Source organism: Astyanax mexicanus, chromosome 3 (genome assembly GCF_023375975.1).
Source record: "Astyanax mexicanus isolate ESR-SI-001 chromosome 3, AstMex3_surface, whole genome shotgun sequence".
In the NCBI taxonomy this organism is placed as follows: domain Eukaryota; kingdom Metazoa; phylum Chordata; class Actinopteri; order Characiformes; family Acestrorhamphidae; genus Astyanax; species Astyanax mexicanus.
This window is the reverse complement of record NC_064410.1, coordinates 20,340,617-20,354,348: the sequence shown is the minus strand read 5'-3', so window position 1 is coordinate 20,354,348 and position 13,732 is coordinate 20,340,617. Positions and strand designations below refer to the sequence as shown.

Below are 13,732 nucleotides of genomic sequence, written 5' to 3'. Positions count from 1 at the left end.
TGCATTATTTGAGGTCTGAAAGCACTGAATCTTTTTCTTATTTTCTGCAAAAAAATGCAAATTACAATAAATTACAACATTTTTGTTTGGAAACTGGGAGAAATGTCTTCAGTAGTTTATAGAATAAAACCACATTGTTCCTTTTACTCAAATATATAACTATAGATAGTTAAATCAGAGAAACTGATTATTTTTAAGTGAAAATATTTTTGTCTGGGATGTCTGTATTATGTCACGCGTTTTCAGAACGTTTCTAGAACATTATTTCTGTATGGTTACAGGCTGACCTGAAATCTTTACAAAACGTTGCTAAACGTTCGTATAACGTTCTGTGTTAGCTCGGTCCCTATTAATAGACGCGGTGAGGAGTTCGCCCCTCCCCCTCCGCGCGCTGAGAATGGTACAGTCCTTCGGTTAAAGCTCTCAGACTCTCGCGCTCAGAGGAGCGGAGAGAGATAGAGAGAGAGAGAGAGAGAGAGAGAGAGAGAGAGAGAGAGAGAGAGAGAGAGAGAGTCTGCTGGAGTCCACAGACCACCGGCCCTGGAGAAGAGTACTGCTCAGGGTCCTGGAGTGACCTGGAGAAGATGGTTAGAGGATAAACAGAAGAAAAGAGTCAGTCTTTGGAGATTTGGGTTTTTCTTCTTTTCCTGCGCTCGAGCTGAGGGGTCTCTGTTCGGTAAGTCAGTCTGGATGTGTGTTTATTCGCGTTTAATGTTCATTCAGTGTTTATCCAGTGTTTTCTCCTGCAGTGTGTGTGTGTGAGTGTGTGTGTACAGGCTGCATATGCCCGGACACATGTCCCGTCTGCCAGCAGTGTTGGCTGCGTGCGCTGCGTGTTTCACGAGCGTAGGAAATTATCGTAATTATCCACTGTGTGAAGTACAGCTATATAACTATCACTGCATGCTGTATTTATAATGATATATTAGAGACAGATTGTTTAGCTTATGGCTGCTCTTAAGAGTTAAACAGAACACTGCTGTCAGTCTGACAGATGGGAATGATGTTCAGCTGATGCGCAGCAGGTGGAAAATCTGTTGGACAAAGACGAAAAGAACCTTTTTCCAGATTTTTACAGAGTATTTTAAAATTTAGGAGTAACAATATTACACTACTGTACAGTGCTATGAGAAAAAAAAGTATATGCCTCCTATAGATTTCTATTGTTTTTGCTTTTCCTTATCTTTGTCTGATATTACAATGTGTATGTTTATCTAAAAAATGTAAGTATGATTTACTTATTTATTTTTTACATTTATTTATAAATTATAAAAAGCAGTTTTTACATGTCAGTTTTATTTACTAAGCAAAAAAAAATCTATCCAAACCAACCTGGCCCTAGTTGTCCAGGTCCTGAAGCAGCAAAGCAGCCCCAGACCATCACACTACCACCACCCACCATGTTTACAAACACATTTAACATGAGAAAAAGATAACCTGAATAAATATAAAAAGCTATTTTAAATGACAATTAAATTTACTAAGGGAACACAAATGTATCCAAACCATCCTGGCCCTAGTTGTCCAGGTCCTGAAGCAGCAAATCAGCCCCAGACCATCATACCACCACCACCATGTTTATAAACACATTTTAACATGAGAAAAAAGATAACCAAAATAAATATAAAAGGCCGTTTTAAATGACAACTTCATTTACTAAGGAAAAACAAAATCTATCCAAACCAACCTGGCCCTGGTTGTCCAGGTCTCGAAGCAGCAAAGCAGCCCCAGACCATCACACTACCTCCACCAAGTTTGACTTTCAGCCTGGCATTCTTTTTCTAAAATGCTGTGTTAGATTTCTGTTGTTTTTGCTTTTTCGTCATATTCACATTTTTCAGATTAACATTCATATTTTAATATCATAAAAAAGACAACTGAGTAAATAGAAAATTACTTTACTAAATTCCATTTACTAAGGGAAAACAAATCTATTCAAACAAACCTGGCACTATGTGAAAAAAAAAAGTATTTGCCCTTTAAACTTAATAACTTGGTTGTGCCACCCTTGGAGGCAACAGCTGCTATCAAGAATTTGCAATAACTGTCAATGAGTCTTTCACATCCCTGCGGAGGAATTTTGGCTCACTCTTCTTTGCATCGTGGTTTTACTGTAAGTCAACCACATCAGAGGGTTTTCAAGCATAAACTGCATGTTTAAGATCATGTCACAGCATCTCAATCAGAATTTGACCAGGCCACTCCAAAACCTTCATTTTCTTAATTTTGCCATTTTGAGATGGACCTGCTGGTGTGCTTCATTGTCTTGCTGCAGAACCCGGGCACGTCTGAGCCTAAAATCACAAACAGTTAGCTGGACATTTGCCTTTAGGATTTTCTATTAGAGAGCAGAATTCATGGTTCCATCTATAACAGCAAGTTGTCCAGGTCCTGTAGCAGCAAAGCAGCCCCAGACCTTCACACCACCATGTTTGACGTTTCTGAAATTACGTGTTAGTTTAACACCAGATGTATCGGACACAAACCTTCCAAAAAGTTCCACCTTTGTCTCGTCAGTGCACATAATATTTCCCCAAAGTCCTAGAGATTAATAAGATGTTTGTTGGTAAATGTGAAATGTGTTTTTTTTTTACTTTGGAACTATCCCATGATAACCATTGTCGCCTAGTCCCTTTTTATTATTGAATCAATAGCACTGGGTTTTTTTGTGACCTCTTAGATGAGTTGCCCATGCCATATTGGAATAATTTCTGTTCGCCTGTACACCCAGTATGCACATAGATGTTACAGAAGCCATGTTCACCAAACTCAAAATAGTTGAGTAATGTTTCAAAATATACAATTTAAAATTCAACAGGCTTAATTAATTGAAGTTCAATTAAGGGTGCATTTTGCATGCACAGCTTGTTTAAATGACTGATATTTATGATATTTTCTGTACTAAGCCATAATGATCAGGCTGAGTACATATCGGACATAAGTTTAGCACTGGCATGTCAACGCCTCATCCATAATGTTCTTCTTTGAATGGTCTTACACTTACTTTGACTTTACTTTTATTGCAAAGATTATTAGCCAAGATACTTAATGTTTTGTCTGGTCAACTTCGTTTAATTTGTGAATAAACATCCATTCCTGCATTTCAGGCCTGTAATACATTCCAAAAAAAGTTGGAACAGGGGAAATATAGGGCTGGTAATGAGGTAAAATATATATTAAACTTTACTGTACAAAAGAGAAGCTGTCTGTTAAACCTGTCCAAAACTGGTGTGGACTTCGCTGATCTCAGAGGCATCTGGGATGGATCATCACACATTGAAATGATATATTATGGTCAGACGAGTCCATGTTTCAGATGTTTTTTGGAGAAAGGGACTCCCATTGTATACTAAACCAAAAGCAATAGGGACCAGACTGTCATTAGCAACACGTTGTGTCAGTGCCCTTGGAATGGGTAGTTTATACTTCTGTTATGGCAGCATAGAGCAACATATGCTGCCTTCAAAACAACATTTTTTCCATGGATATACTGGACTGGCCTGTCAGTGGAGCTGACCTGTCCACAGTAGGGAATGAATGGAGAATTTTAAAACAAAAATGTGACAAAGACCCAATGCACTAATGCACTCCTTTAAGCCCTGGATACACTACACAATTTGTAGGGGGGAATTTACACTAAGCACAGTTTAACTGAATGCTGCTGGAGCAGGTTTGCCGCCAGGTTTGTTTACAGGAACGCCATCTTTTTATATAATTTGGTTCGATATGGAGCACACACTACAAGACTGGGCATGACACACTACACGACCAGATTCCTATATACTTTTTAAGGTCCATTTTCATTGGCTGCTGGTAGAGTCAGACTTAAGTTGGTCATACACTACACAACTTTCACTCCAACTGTCAGCTCTAACTGCACCAGAATCTGCGGACTAGAGAAAACTAGCTCAGACTCGCCACAACAGGAAATAGAATACATTGTTTGTATTTAGATATGTTTGTAGAAAGTGCTGTGAGAAAAATATCAAATGCTTTCCTATTTTTTGGAATGTGTTGCAGGCCTGAAATGCAGGAATGTATAATGAAAAATGATATTTTTATTGAAACATAGGCGCTCTTATAGGTGCTTCATTACACTTGGTGGCACCAATCAAATGAATTGGGTAAATCTGCAGTGTATATATCCAGTAAATTGGTTGTTAAATTCTGTGGAAATTACACCAATAAATCCATAATTCCTGGTATTCATTTATTTAGGAGTATTTTATCCACTTCAGTGACACACATGCTGTGAAGTGTCATAGAGAATTCTCTTGTGATATATCGAGAATTGAAGAATTACAGTATTGTTATCAATAGTATTGTATCGTGAGATGCCCTGAAATTCACACCTAATAGAATTCTGCCCATAACAAATTATAACAAATTATACTTTAACTCTTTCACCCTTTCCTATTCCCCCAATTGTGGCTCCATCATGTCTGCTACAAAAGTTGAGGTGTCAATCTTCCACTATCTCTGACCATTTGTCTCTGCAGGGACCCTCTGACCATTTGTCTCTGCAGGGACCCTCATCGTTTGAAACCCCCATTAAAGTGACCACCCTGCAGTGTTCTCTGCAGTATATAATGTCCCCTCAAAATATCTTTAGTCAGATTGCTTCTGATCGACTGACTAAGCTGTGCCCGTGTAGATTTTCTGTCTGCACGTGAATAAACTCAAGTCAACTCTGAAGCCGTCTCCTGACTCCTGAATCGGACACCTGGTTCCTGAAGGCCGAATTTCTAACAACTTGGTGCCGTGACCTGGATGGCTACTGAAACCTGCTTGGTGAGTAAACGCCATTTCGAACTGAAGAGAAATTTTGGCTGGATAAAATAGGAGTCAGTAAATGTTATCCTCTCTGAAGTGAGAGATGCTTGTTTGTTACTGCTAGATCAGAATTAGTAACTGTTATCCTCTCTGAAGTGAGAGATGCTTGTTTGTTACTGCTAGAAGATCAGAATTAGTAACTGTTATTCTCTCTGAACTGAGAGATGTTTTGTTTGTTACTGCTAGAAGATCAGAATTAGTAACTGTTATTCTCTCTGAACTGAGAGACGTTTTGTTTTGTTACAACTGTAAACTTAGGATTTGTTACTGGGATCCTCTCTAACAAAGAGAGACGTTTTACTTAGTGTTGAAACTTACTGCTGTAGTCCTCTGTGAAGTACAGTTTGTTGGTATCTGCTGGTAGTGTCTTTGTTTTGCTATTGTTTCAGAAAGCTTGGTTTTGTTCTCTTGTTTTCTCACCATGTCTGCTAAAGGCCAAAACATTAAGAATCTTGCTAAACCTCTTAACTATAAAAGCAGCACTTTAGTTAAGGGAGGGACTGAAATGCCACAGTGGTCTGATTCTGATTTTGAAAGCCTAATCACTGACATTGGGAAGAAACATATTTGTGAGCAAAAGATAACTCAGTACTTTTCATCCAAAGGTTTCTCTGCTGATAGAGAATGGACTCTTGCTGAGTGTAAAACAGGTTTAGGTTATGGCCTTAAGCACAACTCAGTTAAGGAATGTCTTTTTGTTACTAAGCAGTACTGGGAATGCAAGTTGAAATCTATGGATGAAAAGTTAAAAGAAGCAGAAGAAAAGGTTTTAGAGCTAACCAGCGAGTGCAGAAGGCATAAAACAGCTACGAAATATGCCCAGAGCACATGTAAACAACTGCAGCAAACACTGACAGAAGTGCAACAGCAACATGCCAAACTTAAGTCAAAGTCAAGACCTCAGTGTTCTCCCCCTGTTGCCCCTACTCCAGGTCAGCCTTGTTACAAAGAGGATGGAAATCCTCCAGTAACAGTCAGGCTGTTTCCTGAATTGTCTGAGAGTGACCTATCTGATGGGTCAGAATCTGTGTCATCAGATAAAGATTCTGACCATGCTACTGGTAAAACACACTTTCCAATCTGTGTTAAAATGAGACCTGTAACTGTTGTATCCTCTGAGGTACGTAATAGGAGAAATGAAGGTGGTGAAACCAGACTAGAAATTGGGCACATTCCTTTAGATGCAGCAACTTTGGACACAATATCCAAAGAGTTTAAACCTCCAAGGGAAATGGGGCTTGACTTCACTGACCTCATGCATAAGAAAAGGAATTTGTACTCACTACATCCCAATGATGCTGTAGCCATTGCTAGCCAAGTTCTTAACTTCACAGATGGTAGAGAACTTGCTAAAAAGGTGTTGAATGCTTTGGGTGACAAAGGCCAGAACCTTGACAAAGGGTGGGAAGCTTTTGATGACTGGATTAAATGCAAATGCCGTAAAACCACTGATTGGGGGCAGATTACCAACTGCAGACATAGAAAGGGAGAGTCTGCAGCAGACTTCTGTGAGAGGTTTGAAAAAGTTTTTCTGCGTCATTCAGGTATCAGCCATTACAATGCTGATAACATTAACAATACAACTGATGGTCCCCATTTTAGACAGCTGGTTGAGTCACTACAAACAGATCTTAGACAAGCTCTGGTGACTGCTGTTCCAAACTGGAGGAATACTAAGTGGGTTGATCTTAAGAATGAACTGGACCGTTTGGATGTGGATCTTGAACCAAACCATGTTCCTGCATCCATACACATCCTCACAGAGAATGGATCAAACTTGGGTTCCAATCAACAATTCTCTAATCAGAAAAAAGAGTGCCACTACTGCCATAGAATTGGTCACTTTTCTCGAGTTTGTCGTAAAAAGCAGGCAGATAGATGCAAAATGGGTGCTAGTTCTAGAGACAGCACAGTGGGAAATTATTTTGGTGGGTTCTCACAGGGAAGCCCATCTGGGATTTCACAAGAACAGATACCTCTGATAATCAAGACTTTACAGGGTGTCACAGGACAGTTATCTTTGATATTCAGTGCTCTACAGGGAGTCACAGGGATTTCAACAGTTTCTCCTGCTTTGGCTTAAGTTAATTTGTCCTGCTACTTAAACTCATATTTGTGCTTTTTGTTTTTAAGAACTGGATTTTGATGGTTTCAAATCTCAGAGCAGAATCTTAAGATTCTTATGAACATAAGTTGAATTTACCATCCAGGTTGAGCTTACCATAAGCTAAGTAGCATGTTAATAATATATTTAAGTGCACTTTTTAACTATTTTGTTTATTTTGTTTTCTTACTAGCAAGGGACTTGAGACCAGTCCTGATTAAGTTATGTTGTGTTGCACAATTTTAGAGATAATGCACCAAACGAAGTTTTTTGCAGACTTTAGGTGATATAGTTATTTTTAGGAAAAAATAAACCACTATACGATCAATTTAAAATTGTCATACACTGAAGTAACCACTATACGATCAATTTAAGTTTTATACTCTTCAGTTACAACCTGTAGTTTGAGTTCCTGATCTGTGGAACTCTGAATATGGTTTAACTAAAGTATTAAGTGATCCAGATGGATTCTGAATCAAAGGGGGAAGCAAAAACTAGCTTCACAAACACAATTTGGTCACAGTAGGATAATTCAAATAGTTTTCTCACCTGTGGTAAGATGAAAACTCAGACAACTAACGAGATTAGAGCAAATGTCTTGTTGTTTCTGGTCAATGGGTCATGGTGAGGAAACATGAAACAATCTATTTAGATGAGAATGTCTCATTGAGTTTTGTTAGTTTCTGCTTGTACCCCAGAACTGAGATCTAGGGTCAGTAAAAGAAGAGGTGGGTAATTGTACAGAGTCCTGAGGAAGAACCATGATTTCTATTTTCATGGGGGTTACCCTTTGGGATGAAGATTTCAACACACTGTACATTATCATAACAGCCACTTCTGAGGGATAGATAGTGGGGATAAGCAGATAAACTAAAAAAAAAAAAAAAAAAAAAAAAAAAAAAACATAATCAACATCAATGAACAATTTACTGCTCAGTGTTTCCTCTGTTACAGATCTGTTGGAGCCAGACAGTGCTCCAGCCAATCCAGCATGGCGAGAACAATTTGTGACGTGTCGGATGCAAGCCTGAACAGTTGAAAAGACAATTGAGGTTCAAAGTGGACTTCCCAGATGGCCTGCCTTTCACTGACATTGAAGCAATCGCCATGGACATCCACACACACACACACACAATGTGGCTGCTCACAAGCTGAAGTTGTGATGTAAGAAGAGACATCACCACATGGAAGCAAGCCTCTTGGAAAACCATGGACAACTACTGAAACTTTCTTCATTATTCTTCAGGAACATTTTAAGACCAAGTAACAGACATAACCAGCTCCAATACTTGGTTACATCAACTTTTCTGACATGTATGGTACAATTACAGTTGTATAGTTACAGCCCTTTAATTGTTTATACATATGACAATTTATTGTACATATGTTTTTAATTTTTAGTAATAATGTAGTTGTGTGATTCTCCATTTGGGAGAATCAAAGGGGGAATTAATAGAATTCTGCCCATAACAAATTATAACAAATTATACTTTAACTCTTTCACCCTTTCCTATTCCCCCAATTGTGGCTCCATCATGTCTGCTACAAAAGTTGAGGTGTCAATCTTCCACTATCTCTGACCATTTGTCTCTGCAGGGACCCTCTGACCATTTGTCTCTGCAGGGACCCTCATCGTTTGAAACCCCCATTAAAGTGACCACCCTGCAGTGTTCTCTGCAGTATATAATGTCCCCTCAAAATATCTTTAGTCAGATTGCTTCTGATCGACTGACTAAGCTGTGCCCGTGTAGATTTTCTGTCTGCACGTGAATAAACTCAAGTCAACTCTGAAGCCGTCTCCTGACTCCTGAATCGGACACCTGGTTCCTGAAGGCCGAATTTCTAACACACCCCTACTTACTTTTGTAAGTGCATTTATGTGCATCAGTTTTGACCTATTGCTGACTCCAAGGATGTCCTTGGAAACAAAAGACCCCAGAACTGAGGTGTAGACCAGTGGAGACATGTTCTCTGGACTGATGGAGCTCCATCCAATACTTCTGGAATGAGACAGAATGAATTGTCCAGCATTACTGCCTGACTAATGTTCTTGTGGCTGAAGTCAATTAAATCAGTACAGCAAGTTTCCAGAATCTAGTGTAAAGCCTTTCCTGAAGAGTAAAGGCAGCAGGTGTTCACAAACCTTAGGCTGTATAGTGTTTGGTTGATTGGTCTGTTCTTTCAGTATCCATTTGTCTTAAGTGGTCGGGGTAACACACGTCTCAACAAGCATGGCTCTTCAATGCTGATTAGGTTAGTGTAAGCCACTATTCCTGGTGTCTGCATCATTCCCCACTCTCCTGTTACATAAGCCTTTTCCTTCAAAAACGTCAGTTCATGCTAGCAGCGTAGCTGTCTGCTCTGTCAATGTTCCTGAGGCCTTGTTTTTCTTAAAGGGCTCATATCCTGCACTTTTCTTGTATTTTTTTTGAGGCACTGAGAATGTTGATAGTGCAAGGGTAATATATATTTAAAACTCTGTTTATAAACATAGTACCTGCAGGTAGTTCTCCAGGCACCTCCATCTTGAAATTAAGTCACTGTGAGTCAACTGAGCACGAACAAATAGGAATGGTAGGGGAACAGACTGCAAAATTAATTTAGTGGAAATGCATGGGCCCTAGGAATTCTACCTATGAAGTGTGAAGCTACTTTGAGCTTGTTAATGGTGTAAAAAAAATAGCAATTTCTTTGCATAGGCAATGCTATGCCCCTATTGCTAGCATTGTAAGCCTGTTGGGAGCATTGGCTAAATGTGCTGTATTTCAAAATACTGGGGTTGAAGAGAAGTGAGCTATTTGACAAAAAATTGGACTCTTCATCATGTTTTAATACATCCCAAGTCCATTCCACACCGGATTTCTTCTTTAATGCAGAAAAATACGACTGAGGTTGTAGAGAAACGTATGTTGGTGTTTCAACAAGACAATGCAAAAGCATTTGCTGCATATATTACAAAAGCATGGCTGAGGAGCAAGAGGATACGGGTACTAAACTAGCCTGTTTGCAGCACTGGCCTGTCCCCAACATAGCATGCATGTAAATTTTTGGTCTTGCAATAATATGTTTGCAAGAAGAATGGGACAAAATAACACATTAAAAACATTTTATTGCTTGGTATACTCAGTGCTAAAATGTCTTGTAACATTATGAGAAGTAGTGGCAACATGGCAAAATGATAGCCTATCGAGTTACCATGTGTTGTTATGTGGCCTGTAATGTGGGAATATTCTGATAATATAAAAAAAAAAGTAAAATTCACCAAGCAAATGATCTGGGGTGGCTGCAGTTGGTCTGTATGTAGTGTATTTAACTATGTAAAGCTTGTTTTATATCAAATATAGTAAGGAGAATTTATTCTTCCATTATACAGTCCTTTAATTGGGCCATTGTCCATGTCTGTATCATTCCAGATCATGTGCCTCCTGCTGTTACATCTGTGTCCATCTTTACTCGAGAGGCCTCCAAGCTGTGCTTCAGAAGAACACATCTGAAGCACACCAGGTCGGTCATTTTCATCAGCTTAGGTAGCTAAAGCCATCATTATGTATCATCCCCCCATCCTCCTATGGTTTATGGTATCATACTGGATCCTGAGACCTAAATAAAGGCAGTCTACCTGCCCTCACTGTAGCTCTGTTGCCGTTCCAGAACATATTGCTGGTTGGTATTGTAAGTACAAAGAGAGCATGAGGGTAGCGAGGCTGTTTGATTGCCCTGTTGATTCCAGCTCCTCACTGCGGTTGTATAAGATGTTCCCAACAGCTCTGGGACAGAGGGGCATTCTGGGTAAGTCACCAGAAGCAGCCCATGCTCATGTTCGCCTTTGTGAAGCTCTCCAAGGAGGCCTCTTTGTTTACAGTGTCTTTGTATTTACCTTGGAATTACAGGTCTCTTTCTCTCTTTCTCACACTCTCTCTTACTCTTTCTACCTCCCACCTTATCTGCTGCTTTCTATTTATATTAGTCGTTTTCACTCTGTGTGCTGTCATTTTTTTTTTAAAGGCCAGTTGCTTTAAGCAATTTTTGCTTGTAGAGTTGCTGACATTTTCTTTGGAACCCATCATGTTGATGTCGAGTAGCACTGGCACTTTTAATTGATTCATCTTTTTTTGTGAAAAAGTTATGGATTAAATTGTCTTCTCAATCAATAGCAAGTGATTTGTTGTCAGAGCCTGAAGAATACACCTACAATATGTCCAAATCTTTTTTTTTGGGAAAATGGATGCAATGTGCTCAAAAAGAAAAAAGAAGTTTATTTTAGAAATCTTAGAGCAACATATGCTGCATTCAGGATGAGATGTTTTGGCATGGACAGCCATGCATGTATCAATAAGACAATGACAAGACAATGCAAAACCACATGCTGCACACACTATAAGGCGCACCATATTATAAGGTGCACTATCAATGAAAATCTGTTTTCTGGGAGCATCGGATTATGTGGCGCATTATGCAACACTAGTAAGGAACAGGGGTGTCGCCATGAATAGTCTTTTAAATACAAATGAGCACTGGATGTTAATCTACACTGATTTCTCTTCTGAAAACTGTTTATTTGGGTGAGTTAAATGCTTCCATTTATTTATAGTAAACTTAGATTTCCAGATTTCCTCTAAGGCTGAATGCAGAGGCTACACTGAGGGACCCTGAGTGTTCTTGTAAGCCAGAGCAATATTAGCTAGCGATTCGTCCCACGTAGCTTGTTTTAACATGCTAAATATGCAGGCTACATTCTGATATACTCACCTCTGAACAGCGAAAGAGCTAGTGCTTAGCACGGTTAGCGGCTAATGCTAATGCTGCTCCAGCAGTGCTAGCCGGAGTTAGCAGCAGGCTACAGGCGGATACGACTCACATCTGAATGGCGAAAGAGCTAGTGCTTGGCATGGTTAGCGGCTAATGCTAATGCTGCTCCAGCTTCTGTGCTGGAGAACTTTAACTGGAACTCCTGTATAACGCTGTACGTCAGCAGAGTAGCTTTACTGCTCCTTACAACCTGACTGGTAGAATTCATACATAAGGCTCACCAGATGATGAGGCACACTGACAATTATTTTTGAAAAATATAGTATTTTAAGTGTGCCTTATATTAAAAAATACAGTATAAAAGCATGGTGGAGGACAAAGAGGATGCGGATGCTGGAATGGCCTCCCTACCTACAAATCTTTTTGATTAAATTCTCTTCTCAAGTCTTCTTAATCAATAGACAGTGCTTTGTTGTTAGTTTACATGATAACAAAAGATGCAGCCTCACAGATACACCTACACTATGTCCATAATTTGTGCACCCTTTCTTATTAGTCACTATAGCTGCATTAAACTGCACCCATTGTGTTTAAAAGTGTACACAGCTTCTATAGTCTCCATAGTGCAAGAAACATTGCCAGTAGAACAGGATGCTACAATATCAGCAGTCTTACATGGGCTGGGAATCACAGGGCACCTCACAGTACGATATTATCACAATAACCCCGATAGTGATGATATGATGATACTGTGATTCTATGATACTCAGTATATCTTGTGGAGGAAACTGGACACTGAGTTGCAGTTAAAAATTACACGAGTCGAACCGACCAGTCATTGTAATAAGAAATACATTCATTGGAGAAGACAAAGACATATATAAAGTGTTTGGACATACAGTTTAAAGGACAAAAGACAGAAGATGGAAAGATAAGAGCGCACTTTGACTTTTACCCTTCTTTAAAACCATATTTGTTCCCTATTTCCTGCAGGGACAGAACATTTTTGATCAATCCATTCATGATGTAATCATCTCCTTATTTCTACTTTACCATGGAAAACATGACCAAAGGGTAACCTTCTAAAATTTAGGGTGTGCTGTTCTTAGAAAAGAGGAAATGAAACGAACATAAGGAATATGTCTGGAACAGAGAAGTGAATCTTATTATCACGCATGATGCTGCAAACTAGAGGAAGTATCTAAAAATTGTCATGTTGTCATACATAAATTTGGCTTGAGCACAGTAAAATATATTCATCTTACAAAACAGTGTTCATAGTTTAAATTTTTCGTACAATCTCAAGATTTGTACAATTCTTTACGGTACTTTACTACACGATGTGTGGCGAAGAAATACAGTACGATATATCGTGATAATGATATTTTGCCCCACCCATAATCACACATGACACCGAAGTTCCCCATGCCAATGTCAAGCATCAGCTAGGGGGGTATAAAGACCCTCAGCACTGGACTGTGGAGCAGTGCCACTGTGTTTCTAGAATGAAACTCCTTTATTCAGTACATTCTGTAATCTTCTACCACTTTTCCATGACAACATCACAAAGCTGGAGGATGTTAGAGACCTTGCGCTTCTCAATTTTACATTTAAAGATGCCCCACAGGTGCTCAGTAGGGTTTAGGTCTGGAGACATGGTTGACCAGTCTAGCACCTTTACCCTCTCAGTTTCTATAGCAAGGCAGTGATTGTCTTCTTGATGCCTCTGAAGTCGATTCTTTTTACACAAAACTCCCTTGAATGACTGTTGAATTATGTTCTTTTAATTCTCCTTTAATCCCCCATTAATCACAGTGGATAAAATGTTCAAAGATATATTGTAAAATGATGTATTAGAAAGGCAGCCCCTGTTGTGTTTTGTTTATGGTTTAAAAGCAGTAATAAGACCAAAAGCCGCTATTTTTCCCCTCAAAGAATCAGCCTTGGGCTACAGCGGCATACTGCCATAACCTTGTTTTCCTAGCAGTGCAGTCTTTTCCCTACATGGGCTCTTAAAATGACTTCCTCTCAGTGGTCCTCAAGATA

At 39.2% G+C, this 13,732-nt stretch overlaps 1 long non-coding RNA gene across 1 annotated transcript in view; it reads left to right on the top strand.

Annotated features, from left to right (window-relative positions):
• Positions 1–447: 447 nt before the first annotated feature.
• The window catches only part of LOC107196948 (uncharacterized), a 37,920-nt gene continuing 24,635 nt past the window's right edge, over positions 448–13,732 (top strand). The window contains exon 1 of the long non-coding RNA XR_001518290.3: positions 448–676. This is a non-coding gene — a long non-coding RNA (uncharacterized LOC107196948). The remainder of the gene's footprint in view (positions 677–13,732) is intronic.